Genomic DNA, 17954 nt, shown 5'->3' with positions numbered 1-17954 from the left:
TCTGGCTCTGGCTCTGGCTCGGGCTGCTGCGGCTCTGCTGGAGACGAAGGCAGCGGCTGCTGCTGCTGCGGCACAGGAGACGAAGGCAGCGGCTCCTGCTGCACTGGAGACGGAGGCAGCGGCGGCTGCGGCTTTGGATCCTCCAGAGACGGCTGCTGCTGCTGCGGCGGCTCGGGATCCTCCGGAGACGGCCGCTGCTGCTGCGGCGGCTGCTCGGGAGTCGGCTGCTCGGGAGTCGGCTGCCCGGGAGTCGGCTGCCCGGGAAACGGCAGCCCGGGAAACGGCAGCCCGGGAAACGGCAGCCCGGGAAACGGCAGCCCGGGAAACGGCAGCCCGGGAAACGGCAGCCCGGGAAACGGCAGCCCGGGAGTCGGCTGCTCGGGAGTCGGCTGCTCGGGAGTCGGCTGCTCGGGAGTCGGCTGCTCGGGAGTCGGCAGCTCGGGAGTCGGCAGCTCGGGAGTCGGCAGCTCTTGCAGAGGCTCTGGCTCAGGTGGTGGTCCGGACGATCCAGGGGGTTCCGGTGGCGCTGGTAGCTGGGCCTCAACGCGGACGCCAACAACGTGACGCCGCGGGGCTGGAGCTGACAGGGCTGGAGCTGAAAGGGCTGGAGCTGAAGCTTGAGCCTCGGCGTGGACGATTACACCACACCGAGGGAGGAGAACAGGCTGGGCCGGGACCTCCGTGGGGACGTTGTCGTCGGCGCGCGGAGGCTCGGGGATCCGGATCGGGACCTCAGCGGGTACGAAGACGTCGCCGGCGCACTGAGGGCTCGAAGGGGGTGACTTGAGTGACTTGGGTGACTTGGCTGGGCAGGGCTCCAGCGTTAACGGCCGAGTCGGCACGCTGGAGGTCTGGCAGGCAGGGTTGGGCTCCGGCGGGGACGGCCACGTCGGCACACCGGAACACACGGGACCTGGCTGGGAAGGTGCCTCAGCGGGGACGTCATCGTCGGCACACTGAGGGTCGGGTTGCGGCTGCAGCTGCGAGGTGGTGGCTGGGAGCTCCAGCGGCGGAGGGCGACATGACGCTGACATCGGCACACAGGAAAGCTGGCTGGCCGAGTTGAGCTCCAGCGATGTTGGCCATGACATCACGCTGGGGCTCGGGATACCGGGGTCATGCTCCAGCGGGGACGGCTTCGTCGGCACACTGGAGATCTGGCTGGTCAGGTTGAGCTCCAGCGATGTCGGCCATGACACCACACTGGGGCTCGGAATACAGGAGTCGGGCACCAGCGGGGACGCTGACGTCGGCGCACTGGAGATCTGGCTGGTCGGGTTGAGCTCCAGCGATGTCGGCCATGACACCACACTGGGGCTCGGAATACAGGAGTCGGGCTCCAGCGGGGACGCTGACGTCGGCGCACTGGAGATCTGGCTGGTCGGGTTGAGCTCCAGCGATGTCGGCCATGACACCACACTGGGGCTCGGAATACAGGAGTCGGGCTCCAGCGGGGACGCTGACGTCGCCGCACCGGAGATCTGGCTGGTCGGGATGAGCTCCAGTGATGTCGGCCATGACATCGCGCTGGGACTCGGGATACTGGGGTCATGCTCCAGCGGGGACGGCTTCGTCGGCACACTAGAGCTGGGAAGGCAGGTGGAGACCTCAGTGGAGGCGGCGTCGTCGGCGCGCTGAGGCTGAGGGATCCAGGGCAGTACCTCGGCGGGGACGCCATCGTCGGCACACTGAGGTTCCTGCCGTGGGGTAAGTACCTCAGCGGGGATGCTGTCGTCGGCGCACTGAAGGTGCAGGATCCTGGTCGGGACCCCCGCGGGGACGCTCTCGTCGGCACACGAGGGTTCGGGTTGCTGCGGCAGCGGCGAGGTGGTGGTTGGAAACTCCAGCGGCAAGCGGCGGCTGGGCTGCCGCGCTGGTGATTCCGCCGCCCTGCTCCGACGCCGTCGCTGTCGGCGATCCCGTCGAGCAGCGCGGGGGTACTCGGGCTGGGCAGCAGCGAGGAGGGACTCAGGCTGGAGAACAAGGGCTGATGGCGGGAGAACCAGTGTCAGAGGCTGGGACTCTGGGGACTGGGAAGCCGGGAGTTGGGAGACTGGCGACTGGAACAGGGCGAGGGAATCACACACCTCCCAGGCCTCGTCGAGGGGGGTCCACTGCTCCAGGCACCTCTCCAGGACCGATGTGATGGTGGACAGGCGGCTGAGCATCTGATCAGCCCCCTTTCTCGAGACGAAGCGGGAGGGGTGAGAGAAGCTCCTGGCTAGCTTCGAGCAAAATTCAAAAATCTCTCTATAACACAGGGCGTCCTGAATCTCACCCGACAGGGACTGTAGGAAACATGAAATCAGCCGGTCCTCCTCGGTCGTGTCCGCTGGGTCCGTATTTGGCCGTAGCATTCTGTCACGAACGTGTGGTTGGTGTGGTGTGAAGGAGGAGAGGTGAGGACCCAAATGCAGGACAAAGGGATTTATTTCCTCCTGGGAAACTCCAGGGCACAAAACACAACACTCTGACAGAACCGGATGAGACGGTCGAAACTAAGACCGGGTGAGACGGTCGCTATGAAAACTAACTTAAAAATCCAAACCCCCAACTATAACTAATTGCAACTAATCTCTAAGCTACTAGCAACTAGTGATAACTAATCACCACTAATGCTACGGCAAGGGACAAAGGAAGAAGGGAGCTATAAGTAGGGGAGAACACAACAGGTAATCAAACTCAGGTGAACATAACGGGGACAGGTGAAACTAATAACACAGATAATCAACATAAAGCCACCAGGGACCAGAACAGGGGAAACAGGAAGGCCACACAAAATAAGAGTCCTCTGGCGGGAAGTCCCCAGAGGGACTCATGACATTTAGAACTCATGAACTTCTGGGTCCATGAGCTATTAACATTCCTGCTATTTTTTTAATCAGAGGCACAGAAGCATTATTCATCTGAACGAAGCCCTTCACATTTCAGTGTGTATTGTTTTTTTTTCTGTGTCATTTAGAAGGGACTGACATTGAGCAACTTTACGAACATGTCAGTGCGTATGGGCAAGGTTTGTTTAAATCTGGTTGGACGACTGGAGTGTAAAGCCCGCCCCATTCTGCTATGACTAACAATTATGGTCAAACTCTTCTATTTAATGAAATGGACCAGCTGAGCCTGTACTTTAGCATGCAAAAATTCACACATTGTATATATTGTAAATATAAAATTATTTATTTACTAGGTTTAGTAGGTTTATGGCGCCTGTTAGGTGGCAGCCAGTTACAGCAGCTCCTCTGTTTGTTTTTTGTTTTTTGCAAGTTTTTTACTGAATTATCATCTGTCAAATCAAGATCTATGCTTTCTCACTGATAATGGATGAAAGTGGATGAGTTGGAATTTTCTAATTCCTGTGGAGAGACATGGAGATTATGGAAACTGCATCAGAAAATATACATTTCCGTGGCAACGGCATCTATACAAGGGAGCAACTGCTAGCTTTCAAGGGAACAAGTCTGCTTCTTGGTATAAAACCTGAAATTCCCCAAGACCTGAGGAGGCGTAGGAGGGCTGCAGAGCAGGAGTGAAACATCGAGAAAAACGTAGGAGATTTAAACCATTTCTCCCCAAAATTATTATGGGAAATGTGAGGGCACTCTGCAACAAAGTGGATGAACTAACTGCTTTAGCTAGCAGCCAGCGAGAGTACAGAGAGTGTAGCTTGCTTTGCCTCACCGAGACCTGGCTGAATAAAAATATACCGGACAGCTCACTTGAACTGCCTGGGTTCTCACTAGTGCGAGTGGACAGAGGCAAACAGAGCGGCAACAAAAGAGGAGGTGGTCTCGCAGTTTTTGTTAACTCTAAATGGTGCAACCCTGGACATGTAACAGTGAAAGACTGTATCTGTACTCCAGACATTGAGCTGTTGGTGGTTGGACTGAGACCATACTACCTGCACCGTGAGTTTTCACACGCCATTGTTGTGACTGTTTACATTCCTCCATCATCTGCAGCACAGAGTGCATGTGACATCATCCACACAGTTGTCGCTGGTCTCCAAACAAAACACCCCAGTGCCCTTATACTAATTAATGGGGATTTTAACCATGTCAGTAGGAACTCTGACCAACTTCAAACTGTATGTGGACTGTGCAACACGAGAAAATAAGATTCTTGATCTCCTTTATGCCCTCATCATCTGACTCCTCATCAACACAATACACAGGCCCAGCTTTTGCCACAGAACAGGTGAGGAAGGAACTAGCTAAACTAAAGGCCAACAAAGCAAAAGGACCAGATGAGATCAGTCCCAGAGTACTTAAGGTGTGTGCTGGACAGCTTGCAGGGGTTTTTCAGAAACTCTTCAACCTCTCTCTGAGGCTCAAAAAGGTGCCTAAGTTATGGAAAACTTCCTATATTGTCCCATTACCAAAAAGAACACGTCCCAGTACCCTTAGTGACTTCAGACCAGTAGCGCTAACATCACATGTCATGAAAGTGTTTGAGAGACTGGTCCTGCAACACCTGAGGTCCCAAGTGTCTGAATTTCTGGACCCCCTGCAGTTTGCATATCAAGAGTCTGAATTTCTGGACCCCCTGCAGTTTGCATATCAAGAACACATCGGAGTGGAAGATGCCATCATCTTCTTAATGCACAGAGCATACTCTCATCTGGAGAAGCAGGGCAACACTGTGAGAGTCATGTTTTTTGACTTTTTAAGTGCTTTCAACACTATTCAGCCCCACCTGCTAAGTGCAAAGATACAGGATATGGAAATTCCCGCAGATATGGTGGAGTGCATCAAAGACTACCTCACTGGGCGACCATAGTTTGTTCGCTTAGATGGCTGCATATCTGATGTGGTGATGAGCAGCACCGGTGCACCTCAAGGAACTGTACTAGCACCATTCCTGTTTACACTCTACACCTCAGACTTCTGCTACAACTCAGGAACCTGTCACCTCCAAAAGTTCTCTGATGACTCATCAATCATTGGATGCATCAATAATAATAACGAGGAGGAATACAGACACTTGATAAAATACTTTGTTGATTGGTGTAACAACAACTGTCTAAAGCTCAATATCAAGAAAACCAGAGAACTGGTGGTGGACTTTAGGAGGAGCAGGAAGACTCCAGTCCCTGTCTCCATCCTTGGAGACAAAGTAGAGATTGTGGACTCCTACAGATACCTTGGAGTCCACATTAACAACAAACTGGACTGGTCAAACAATACAGATGCACTCTTCAAAAAAGGACAGAGCAGACTGCTCTTCCTCAGGAGACTCTGTTCCTTTGGTGTGTGCAACAAGCTACTGAAGATGTTCTATCAGTCTGTAGTAGCGAGTGCACTGTTCTTTGCAGTTGTATGCTGGGGAGGTGGCATCAAGGCTGGTGAGGCCAACAGAATAAATAAGTTGATCAAGAAGGCAAAATCTGTTGTTGGACTGGAACTGGACAGTCTGGAGGCTGTGGCAGAGAGGAGGATGGTGGACAAAATAAACTCCATATTGGACAATCCTGCCCACCCACTTCATGAGGAACTGTGGCGAATGGGAAGTTCATTCAGCCACAGACTAATTCCCCCTAAAGCCAAGACTGAAAGATTCAGGAAGTCTTTTGTGTCCACGGCCATAAGACTCTATAATTCCCCAATATAAACAATAACACACACACACACACACAAACCCCCCCCCCCCCCAAATAAATACTGCATCCAAAGAATTACTTTATTACTCTATTAATTATTTTATGAATTACTATTAATCAATATAATTTAAATAATCTCATAATAATTTAATAACTGCTGTAACAACTGAATTTCCCCTTGGGGATTAATAAAGTACTTCTTCTTCTTCTTTATTGTATTATTTTATTTTATTATTTATTTTAAACCTACTCTCTTCCTTTGTTAAAAGTTTGACTTCATTTAATTCTTGTACATAGACAGAGCTTAGTGAACCAAAGTCAAATTCTTTATTTGTGTGCACAAACGTGGCCAACAAAGATGATTCTGATTGTTTTATATTAACTATGAAGTATTTCAAGTACATGAGAGACAGGTGGAGCAGACATGCAGATGTTGTTACTGTGTTCTGTCACCATGCAACACACCAGCTGATGTAAGTTTGACATCACCAACTCTTAGAGTGTTGGTTTCAAATTAAATTACTTTCCTGTCAATCACCCCAGGTGGGATTTGAACCCACAATCCCTGATTTAGAAGGCCAGTGCCTTATCCATTAGGCCACTGGGATCATAAATGACCTAGTCTGAATATTGTAAGCAGACAGTTCATTACAATGTCAGTTGCAACATCAAAGTGTAGCAGAGGATGGTTTCAGTCCATTGACCTCTGGGTTATAGTGACAGTTATCCTGCAGTTAAGAAAAGAGCTTTGGTATCACATGTGTGGTTCAGTGTCAGTTTATGCATCTGTGGAAACGTTCAACACCAAACCACTCTGCACGTCCTTCAGTAGCTCAGTGGAGAACTGTTGGTTGAAGTAGCAGTTATCCTTAGGTTGCTGGTTTAACTCCAGCTTGAAGGAATGTGGTTTGGTTTGGTGTATCTGCTGACACTGGATGGTTTTAAAAACAATTGTTGATGACACACGTGATGTGTGGTATGGTGTCAGTTTCTAGATCTGTGTAATAGTTGGCACACCTGGCTGCTGTGTGATTCGTTTCATTACAGTACCTGACACCTGAAACTTTCTTTCTGCTGTTCAGTTTCATTCATTCTTTCACCATTTTTATAATCTGTAATTTAACAATCAGGTGCTTTAACCAACAAAGCCACATCAACCCATGAAAGGCTAAAATGGACGACCTTGCTTTGCTTCATTTAACTGAATGAATTAGAAGCTTATATTCTGTAATTACACCACTAGATATTGCAGATTTACTCTTTTGTTTTATGAATTTCAGTTTCGTTTCACTGGAACTGACATTTAACACAATCACCATTATGGAGCATGAACCTATGACCTTTGGCTTATTAGCATCTTACCACCTGAGCTAACCAGCCTGCATTGTCAAATTTTTTAACAATTTGTTCATAAACAAAAAAAATTCTCAAAATGATGTAGGGTCAGAGCCATCGATTCAGTCACCAGAACAATCAACACCATCACTTCAACATCTCTGCATAGCTGTCACTGAAAATACCTGCCCCTTTCTTTAAGGTATGCCCACTGGTTCTGGTACATTTCTCTGCAAAGACCAAGGCGGGTAAGCGAATCACTTTTGTCTTGCAGGCGTGTCGTGTTGTGTGTGTTGTGTGGTTCGTCTGCAGACTGGCGGCAGACTAGCTGTGGTTTGGCACACCTGGGAACCGGGTAGACTTTGAACGGTTCACTGGCTGCTGCATTCCGGTGCTGGTCGGGTACCTTTCTGTTTTGACCGGTGTTTGTTGCTATTTCCTGACTTAGCGCTCGTTGGCCTACCGGTTAGCTTAGCTAGCTAGTTAGCTTGCTAACATGGCCTCTCCCTCTCTCTCTCTTTCTTGCTCGGTGTGCCACATGTTTAGTTATTCCTCTGCCTCCTTTAGCGATAATGATACCTGTATTAAGTGTAAGGTTCTGTTAGCCTTGGAGGCGAGGATCACTGATTTGGAAGCGCGGCTCCGCACCTTCGAACAAAAGCCAGCTAGCCTAGCCCCGTTAGCTGGTGTGGAGCCACCGAGCTCAGGGTCTGTTAGCGGTCCAAGGGCAGCTCCGGAGCAGCCCGGAGAATTAGCCTGGGTGACGGTCCGAAGGAAACATATTCCTAAGCAGAAGCCCACGGCTCATCACCTGCCTGTTCACGTTTCTAATAGATTTTTCCCGCTCAGCGACACACCCGCTGAGAAACCGACTCTGATAATTGGCGATTCCATAGTCAGGAACGTGAAAATAGAGACACCAGCGACCATAGTCAAATGTTTCCTGGGGCCAGAGCGGGCGACATCGAGTCAAATCTGAAGCTGCTGGCTAAGGCTAATCGGAAATATGGGAAAATTGTTATTCACGTCGGCAGCAATGACACCCGATTACGCCAATCGGAGGTCACTAAAATTAATGTTGAGTCGGTGTGTAACTTTGCTAAATTAATGTCGGACTCCGTAGTTTTCTCTGGACCCCTCCCCAATCTGACCAGCGATGACATGTTTAGCCGCATGTCGTCATTCCGTCGCTGGCTGTCTAGGTGGTGTCCAGCAAACGATGTGGGCTTCATAGACAATTGGGCCACTTTCTGGGGAAAACCCGGTCTGATAGCGAGAGACGGCATCCATCCCACTTTGAATGGTGCAGCTCTCATCTCTAGGAATTTGGCCGAGTTTCTTAGCCGACCTAAAGCCTGACAATCCAGGGTGGGGACCGGGATGCAGAGACTCAGTCTAAAACGCTTCTCTGCAGTTTCCTTAGAGCCGCCGCCCCCTTCAAACCACATAGAGACTGTGTCTGCCCCTCGAACATATAAATCAAACAAATCAGATGTTAACAGAAGAGGAGTTATTCATAAAAACTTAATAAAAATTAAGACCACTCCTCTTATTGAACAGAAAAACAGAACTGGCAAATGTGGATTATTAAATATTAGGTCCCTTTCTTCTAAATCTCTGTTAGTAAATGATTTGATAACTGATCACCAAATTGACCTACTTTATCTTACTGAAACCTGGTTACAGCAGGATGAATATGTCAGTCTGAATGAATCAACCCCCCTCAGTCATAAAAATGATCATGTTCCTCGAAGCACAGGTCGAGGTGGAGGAGTAGCTGCAATCTTCCAGTCAAACTTATTATTAAACTTTCATCCTCAGAACAGTTATAACTCATTTGAGAGCCTCACTCTTAGTCTCTCACATACAAACTGGAAAACACAAAAACCAGTTCTACTTGTCATTTTGTACCGTCCACCTGTTCCTTACTCAGAGTTTTTAACTGAATTCCCTGACTTCCTGTCTGATTTAGTGCTTAGATCAGATAAAGTCATTATAGTGGGAGATTTTAACATTCATGTAGATGTTGAAAATAACAGCCTCAGCATTGCATTTAATTCTATATTAGATTCAATTGGTTTCATTCAAAACGTTAATAAACCCACCCACTGTTTTAATCACACCCTTGATCTCGTTCTGACCTATGGCATCGAAATTGAACATCTAATAATTTTCCCCCCCAATCCTGTTTTGTCAGATCATTCTTTAATAACTTTCGAATTTAAAATGATGGATCATGCAGCGTCTGGAAGAAAATTCCACTACAGCAGATGTTTATCCGACAACGCTGTTAATAAATTTAAGAAAATGATTCCATCTTTATTTGCATCTATGCCAAGTATAAACATAATGGAGGGCAGCTGCCTTAATCCCACTCCCTACCAAATTGATCATGTTGTTGACAGCGCTGTAACCTCACTGCGTGAAACGCTTGATTCTGTAGCCCCTCTGAAAAAGAAGTTAGTGATTCAGAGAAGACTAGCCCCATGGTATAATTTACATGTTCGTACCTTAAAGCAGGCATCACGAAGGCTGGAAAGGAAGTGGCGTTCCACAAACTTAGAGGAAATTTTTCTAGCCTGGAAAAACAGTCTACTAACATATAAAAAAGCTCTCCGTAAAGCCAGAACTGCATACTATTCATCACTAATAGAGGAAAATAAGAACAATCCCAGGTTTCTTTTCAGCACTGTAGCCAGGCTGACAAAAAGTCACAGCTCCGTTGAGCCCAGTGTTCCCTTAGCTCTCAGCAGTGATGAATTTATGAGTTTCTTTACAAATAAAATCACAACTATTAGAGATAAAATTCAGCAGATGCTTCCTATACCTGCAATAAATGAATCTTTTACTACAGTAGCTCTTGAATCATCTGTAGGACCTCAGTTATGTTTAGACTGCTTCTCTCCTATAGATCTCTCTGAATTTACATCAGTAGTTGCTTCATCGAAATCATCAACGTGTCTCTTGGACCCCATCCCGACTAGACTGCTTAAAGGCACCCTGCCATTAATGAACTCATCTTTATTGGACTTGGTAAATTTATCTCTAGTATTAGGCTACGTACCACAGGCCTTTAAGACTGCAGTAATCAAACCTTTACTCAAAAAGCCTAGTCTTGATCCAGGTGTCTTGGCTAATTATAGACCAATATCCAACCTGCCATTTATTTCTAAAATCCTAGAAAAAGCTGTTGCTAAGCAGCTATCAGACCACTTACACAGGAATGAACTATTTGAAGATTTCCAATCAGGATTTAGAGCACATCATAGTACAGAAACAGCACTGTTGAAAGTTACCAACGATCTTCTCTTAGCCTCAGATAATGGACTTGTTTTGATACTTGTCCTCCTAGACCTTAGTGCAGCATTCGACACCATTGACCACAACATCTTATTACAGAGACTGGAGCATGTGATTGGTATCAGAGGAACAGCGTTAAAGTGGTTCCAATCCTATTTATCGGACAGATTCCAGTTTGTTCATGTCCATGATGAACCTTCCACACGAACAAAAGTTAGTTATGGAGTTCCACAAGGTTCTGTGCTAGGACCGATTCTGTTCACCCTGTACATGCTTCCTTTAGGATATATCATTAGGAAGCACTCTATTAATTACCACTGCTATGCGGATGACACTCAGTTATATCTATCTATTAAACCTGTTAACACAAACCAGTTAACCAGACTTCAAGCCTGTCTAACTGACATAAAGGCTTGGATGACCAGTAACTTTTTACTTTTAAACTCGGAGAAAACAGAAGTCATTATATTTGGGCCTAAAAATCTCAGAAATAACTTTTCTAAAATTATAGCTACTCTAGATGGCATAGCCCTGGCCTCCAGCACTACTGTAAAAAACCTTGGAGTTATTTTTGACCAGGACATGTCCTTTAACTCACACATAAAACAAATTTCTAGAACTGCATTCTTTCACCTGCGCAACATTTCCAAAATTAGGAACATCCTGTCTCAAAATGATGCAGAAAAACTAGTCCATGCGTTTGTTTCCTCAAGGCTAGATTACTGTAACTCATTACTATCTGGATGTCCTAATATCTTAATAAAAAGCCTCCAATTAATCCAGAATGCCGCAGCCAGAGTCCTGACAGGAACTAGCAAGAGAGATCATATTTCTCCTATATTGGCTTCTCTTCATTGGCTCCCTGTAAAATATAGAATAGAATTTAAAATCCTTCTTCTCACATACAAATCCCTTCATAATCAAGCTCCTTCATACCTTAAAGACCTCATAGTACCATATTATCCCAATAGACCACTTCGCTCTCAGAGTGCAGGCCTACTTGTGGTTCCCAGAGTTCTCAAAAGCAGAATGGGAGGCAGAGCCTTTAGCTATCAAGCTCCTCTCCTGTGGAACCAGCTCTCAGCCTGGGTTCAGGAGGCAGACACTCTCTGTACTTTTAAGGCTAGACTTAAAACCTTCCTCTTTGACAAAGCATATAGTTAGGGCTGGCTTCAGGCAACCCTGAACCATCCCTTAGTTAGTTATGCTGCTATAGGCCTAGACTGCCCGAGGACCATTGGTGCACTGAGCTCCCCTACCCTACCCCCCCCCCCCCCCCTTCTCTCCCACCTCATGTATATTCCACCATTGAATGTTACTAACCTTGTGCTCTCTCTCTCCCCTAGTTTGTGCTCTCTCCCTCCCTCTCTCTCTCTCTCTCTCTCTGTACCTTCTGCAGGTGTCCCTGGTCCTGGAGCTGTTTATCGCTGATGTGCAGTTACTGGCCCCACCAACTTGCAGTGTCTATTTGTTGTTTATTGTTGCTGTTCTTTTCTCTCTGCTCTATCCACTCACCCCAACCGGTCGAGGCAGATGGCCGCCCAAACTGAGCCCGGTTCTGCTGGAGGTTTTTTTCTTCCGTTAAAGGGAGTTTTTTCCTCTCCACTGTCGCCAAGTGCTTGCTCATAAGGGAATTGTTGGGTTTTTAGTTTTAGTTTTTGTAAAGTGCCTTGAGATGATTTGTATTGTGATTTGGCGCTATACAAATAAAATTGAATTGAATTGAATTGAATCATGGACTATTCTGAGACAAATCTATGTCAAACAGGAAATATTGAGATTTAGATTTTATGAAGGTCGTACAACTAATCACAGCTATAGGGCAGATCTTACCTGCACCAGTTGCACTTGAATTATGTTGGTGGTTCCATGTTGACGGATCAGTGCAGTAACGTTAGACTGGAAGTAGATAGTTACTATTGGAGTACACTGATTATTACAGACATTTACCAGAGAATTTAGTTCACTGAACAGGAGCTGACAAACATGAATCCTTTATGAAACAGGAGAATGGAGAGAGGAGACAGGAAGGAAATATGAACAGGAACAGTCCTTCTAAACTTTCTAGGTTCAAGAGATAAAATTAGTTCTTACATGTTCCTATGTAAAAACTTCAACGTGGAATAAGGTAGATACATTTAAAACTTTGCCCCAAGGTCACTCTGTAGTTTAGTTGGTTAAAGTGCCTTTCTAGCAAACAGAAGATCATAGATTCAAATCCCAGCAGTGCGCTAATGTTAACTGAGGAAAGTGCTTGACTTTCTGTTACCATGAAATATCATTGCAAGAAGGAAATACTGCTAAACACATCCTGAACAAACCCAGCTTTTTCTAAATAGTCAGCTTACTGCATTTTAGTCCCTCTATCTCCTGTATTTTCCATAGCAGTGTTATGTGAATTCAAAATTCACACATTCAGGGTACAGTAACTGTCAGGATGCTAGAGCGATCTAGGACACTGTATTCAAGTTACAGTCTCCTCTGGAGGTGTGGGTTCAGATGAGAGGTGGAGTCACATATAATCATGTGACTTTCCTAGAGAAAGGACGGCCAGTCTTTTAATGTACAGTGTCAGGATGGCTGAGTGGTCTAAGGCACCAGAGTGAAGGTTTCATTCCTTCCTCTGAACTGGGTATTCTGGTCTCCTGATGGAGGCGTGGGTTTGAATCCCTCTCCTGACTGAGGTTTTTAAGTATTGACTTCTACCCTGTACTTTGATAATATTCTGTCTCTCTCTTTGTAAAGTCATTTTCTACTTGAATATGTACATGTAACAGTAACAACACTGAATCACCTGCAAAGATATTCTGCATTAACCTGATAGTCAATTGGTAGAACATAGTTGGATCCAAGTATACCACATTTACAGTTAAATGTGTGTTATACACAGCCTGGCTAGCTCAGTCAGTAGAGCATGATATTCTTAATCTCAGGGTTAGGGTTAGGTTTGAGCCCCACTTTGGGTGGTGGTGATTCTACAGGAGAGCTCCATGTGTTGAGAAGAGGTCATGTGACTTCAGGGGATGATAGGAGAAGAATGTATGACCCATGACCCTGACATTACGAATCTCATGCTCTACTGACTGAGCTCGACAGGCTTCAAACTGTTCACACTGCAAAGGTGCAAGTTTTTATAACTGTACAAGTCAGATATTACAAATGTTTTGACTTCACTTTTTATTCTTTTTTCTTTACAGTTTTAGTTGCAGTCAAATAAGGCAAAATCCATATTTGTCCACAGCAAAATATCCCAATTTGATATCTCTTTTCAAAAGTAGTGTGAGAGATTGTATGCCTTGAGCAGACGTATTTCCATTAGAAAAATAGGGGAAAAAAAACATTTGTCTAACTGTTCAAAGCAGTGATGGAGGAACAGCAAGTCCACTTGTTTATTAATGATGTCGTAATGTCTCCAGGTCCAAGTAACAACTGGGCATAGAGTCGTAACTGTGACTTACACTCCACAGCAACTTATATATTTGTGTTTATGTTATGAGTGGTAAGCCTCCATCCACCTTCTACTGCTGCTGTAGTTGCTGGGTTCTCATCAACGTCGGCCACTTGGCACCATTGCACCCACTGCCAGGAGCTCTTGGCAGGTGATACAATAATGGGTCACAGCTATCATTGGTAAGCTCAGGATGAGTTTTCTGCAACTGAGATGCAACAGTCCATAAAAATATCAGTGCTTCTACCTGGACCTTTTACATGTTAGGCAAACGTGATGACCACTACACCACAGAAACTGACACAGCCTTTGGCATGAGAACATGGTGCTGGAAAATACAACATTGTACAATAAGCCCATAGGGCACTTCTTTGGAGAAGCTAAATTCAAATGATCCAAATGTGTGTCATCTTTAGGCAATCATAAAGGAGAGCAGAGAGATTTCTTGAGAACATACAGCTGTGCTCCTGTACTGTAGAGGTTTACATCTTTGCTTCAAACATCAAAGGCCCCTGCACAGCAGCCTCGAAAATTTGAACAACTAAGCATTGCAAGGCAGCAATTTAAAGGGCCTTCTGCATTGGCCGGGAATCGAACCCCGACCTCCCACGTGGCAGGTGAGAATTCTTCCATTAAACACCAATGCCTCTGCACATCCTAAACAGTGATGTCCATGAAATGGCAACATTCTCACTGTGCCCTGGGCACTAACCACGACCAGCTACTGAGAGGGGCATATGGATGGATAGTTGGCGCTCTACCTTTCCCTTCTTCTCAGAAATTATCAGCCAGCATCATCGCCCCTCTCTGCTTTCTCCAAAACTGTCAGCCAATCCCTGCCAAATTTCTCCATCTTTCCTCAAACAATTACAATCTGTGTCTAGCTTCTTCATCTTCTAGCAAAAAGTCCTTTGTGTTTGAATTGAGATACGGATTTGGATTTCATTCAGTGAAGAAAATAAGGTAAAGCCGCAGAACTCTTATTCTGTAAGCTGGTTCATTTGTTACAAACCTATGAAGTCACATAGAGGTGTCTCCCAAACATATCCATATCTCTGTCCATAGTTTATACTCACATTTTGTAATACTCATGAGGGATTCTTAATGACACTGTAATGTTAATGGTCACAAGGAGTGGCAGCTTTATGTGCTTATCTTACACAGTAGTGTTTTAGCTGTAGACAGTTAGTCACTGTAGCTGTTTGTGTCTGTGTTAGTGTTTGGTACCAGCCTGAAAACAACTGCAGCCGCTGTATTTATTACCGTGTTGTGATCACTGTGTATTTACGTACATTAACCATTAATGTGCCAAATTTACCAGAGAAGGGCTTTCAGCTAACATAGATCTGAAGTTTCTCTGATCCAGTGGATCCAGTTCCACATCAGCATTCTACATCAGCAAGAGAAGTGTCAGCCTTGTTTACTCTGATAACATGAAGACTCACTGTAGAAACTCACATTTACCAACCCAGAGCAGGTTTAAGGACCTTATCTGGCACCAGACCACCTCTCATCACAACACACAACATTAGAAAATCTATTTTAAAGTCACACAAACACTGATTTGTGTCTTTGCTGTCCAAACCTCAGTGAGAGGTTGAAGAGTTGCTGGAGTTTTCCTGCAAGCTGCCCAGCACAGGCTTCGAGTGTCTTGGGGTTGATGTCATCTGGTCCTTTAGCGTTTGTTGCTTTCAGTTTCATTCCTCTCTTGCTCAGTGTTACCGGCGCCAGACCTAGGGGAAATCCGTGCCGGCAGCAAGTGATACACAAGCCGTAAGGCCTGTGGATTAATGAAGAGGAACAGACATAAACGTCTTGCCAAAGCCAGTGCTCGTTTAATACTGAATTTCTTTCAATAATGTTTCATGTCATTAACATAATCACATTAACAGAAAAAGTACAGTTAAATTAAGCGAGATGAAAAACTGGATAAACATGTACCTCAATGTGCCAAAATAAGGAAAATACTTTAACTAATGTTGAATTTCCTTAAAACATAGATACAGGTACCCATTCATGACATATCCCACATTTAACCAATTGTTCTGGATTTTAACATCGATATGGTTTCTCTAATGTGTTCGCTGGCGCCATTTGATCTTATTGTCCATATAATGGACAATCATGCTTCTCTACAACACCCATAACGTAACAATGCAGTTCTTATAAGTAAGCAAACTAAGCTAATCTGCACTTTTTCAAAACATTCAAAACATATATTTCCCCGTTACAGAGCATTCACACTGCCTCTCGGTTAATACAATGCTATGATGCTACAGCTAACCATACGGATGTCGGTAGGAAATATACAACTTCCTCCTGTTACTTACTAACTCCAAATACATCTAACATGTCTCAGAATGGCACGAAAATCATCAAACACATTTTGCATCCATTGATATTTAAACAACCCGGAGCATGAATATATAAAGTTTGACAGTACCTGTGGATTAATGAAGAGGAACAGACATAAACGTCTTGCCAAAGCCAGTGCTCGTTTAATACTGAAGCACTCAGCTAGGTCGCTAACCAATGTTCCTCCCAGTGAATCCACCCAGCAGTGGCGCCCTCTACTGTCTTAAAAATGCCACTACACCAGAGTAGGTACTAAATACACATACTATTCACAATTAACAAAAAAAATAGAGGGGTGTCTTGTTTCTGTCCAACTAAACATATAGCAAATCCAACCTGCTACACTCTCCCCTACTTTAAGAGATGTCTCCGGACATCTGGAACTAAGCAAACACTACTGTGTAAATGTCAAAAGTCTGAAAAGTATTCAGTCTGCTATGGTTTACATGTCATGTCACATGCTCAATACGTCCATGTGACTGTGGGGTGGTAACATGCAGAAAAAGTGGGGTAGGCTGGTGAGGGGTAAGAACCATAGGTAAACATCATATTAGCCCCTGGTCTCCAGGGCTGGTATGAAGGCTGCCCAAGATGGTGATATGTGAACATTTCTGGAGGTTTCACAACTCGAGTTGATCTTCTCACTGTCACGTTCTCATCTGACGGTCCTGCCGTATCAGCTTCTCCATCATCCCCGTGTTCCTCAAGGTCAGCCTCCTCCCCAACATCATTGTTCTCTTGATTCGCCTGTTCTTCAAGTGGTGGTGTTCCAATAGGTGCTGGAGGTTGTTCTGGCTCTGGGATGACCACAGATTGAGGCATGCTTTGGTACTGCCTGTCAATTGTCTCAGCTGGTGGTGTCATAGGCCAGAACTCTGGAGCTACAGCTCTCAGCTCACTGTTCGGTGTTATCTGGGGCAATGGAGGTCTGATTTCCCTCTTTTCATACACCGGTACAGTTCTGAGGCAGTAAGTGTATTCCTCCTCTTCATCAGAATGGTATGACTTCTGCTCCTTCGTCTCATTTTCATACGTTTGTCTACTTCCCTGTTTCCGCCTTCCTTTTTGCATCTGTTTACTCTGCTCATCTTTCTCCAAAGGCAAGTCATTTACTGCTAATAGCAAATTTCGATGCAAGACACGTAGTAGTTTGTCACCTGTCTCTGGCTGAACTCGGTACACTGGTCCATCTCCAATTCTCTCAATAACACGATGGACCCTCCTTTCCCAGTAAGAGCGAAGTTTTCCTGGACCACCTCGTTCTGACAGGTTTCTGACAAGCACTCGATCCCCCGGCTGCAGTACAATGCCTTTAACATGGTGGTCATAATATTTCTTCCCTTTCATTGAGCACTTCTTATTGTTTTCTGAGGCGATCTTATATGCCTCCTGCATTCGAGAAGCCCACTTCTGTGCATACACTTGTGTGGACTGTTGTTCCCGTTCAGGGCTCAGGTCAAAAAGCAGATCAACAGGCAAGCGTGGATTTCTACCATATAAGAGAAAAAAAGGTGAATAGCCTGTTGCTTCGTGTCTTGTACAATTGTACGCATGAACAATATGCTGTAAATGATCCTTCCACTCAGACTTTTTCTCCTCATGCAGAGTACGAAGCATCTGCAGAAGTGTCCGATTCAGGCGTTCCACAGGATTCCCTTGCGGGTGATAAGGGGTGGTTCGAGAGTGGGCTACTCCTGCCAACTGCTGAAGTCTCTGGAAGAGACTGTTCTCGAACTCCCGGCCCTGGTCGTGATGTAGCTTCTCAGGATACCCGAAGCGTGGAATGAAATCATAGAAAATCTTTTCAGCTGCAGTTCTACCTGACTTGTTCTTAGTTGGAAAGGCTTGTGAAAATCGAGTAAAGTGATCTACCAAAACTAGAATGTACTCATAGCCACCTTTACTAGGTTCCAGATGGAG

The 17954-nt window shown here is 45.6% G+C and overlaps 1 non-coding gene across 1 annotated transcript; it reads right to left on the bottom strand.

The window, feature by feature from the left end:
• Positions 1-6131: 6131 nt before the first annotated feature.
• trnar-ucu (transfer RNA arginine (anticodon UCU)) lies at positions 6132-6204 on the bottom strand. The gene has a single exon. It is a non-coding gene; the product is annotated as a tRNA-Arg (tRNA).
• Between the last annotated feature and the right edge of the window lie 11750 nt (positions 6205-17954).

Source organism: Mastacembelus armatus, unplaced genomic scaffold (assembly GCF_900324485.2).
Source record: "Mastacembelus armatus unplaced genomic scaffold, fMasArm1.2, whole genome shotgun sequence".
Taxonomy (NCBI): domain Eukaryota; kingdom Metazoa; phylum Chordata; class Actinopteri; order Synbranchiformes; family Mastacembelidae; genus Mastacembelus; species Mastacembelus armatus.
This window is presented reverse-complemented; position numbering and strand designations above follow the sequence as displayed.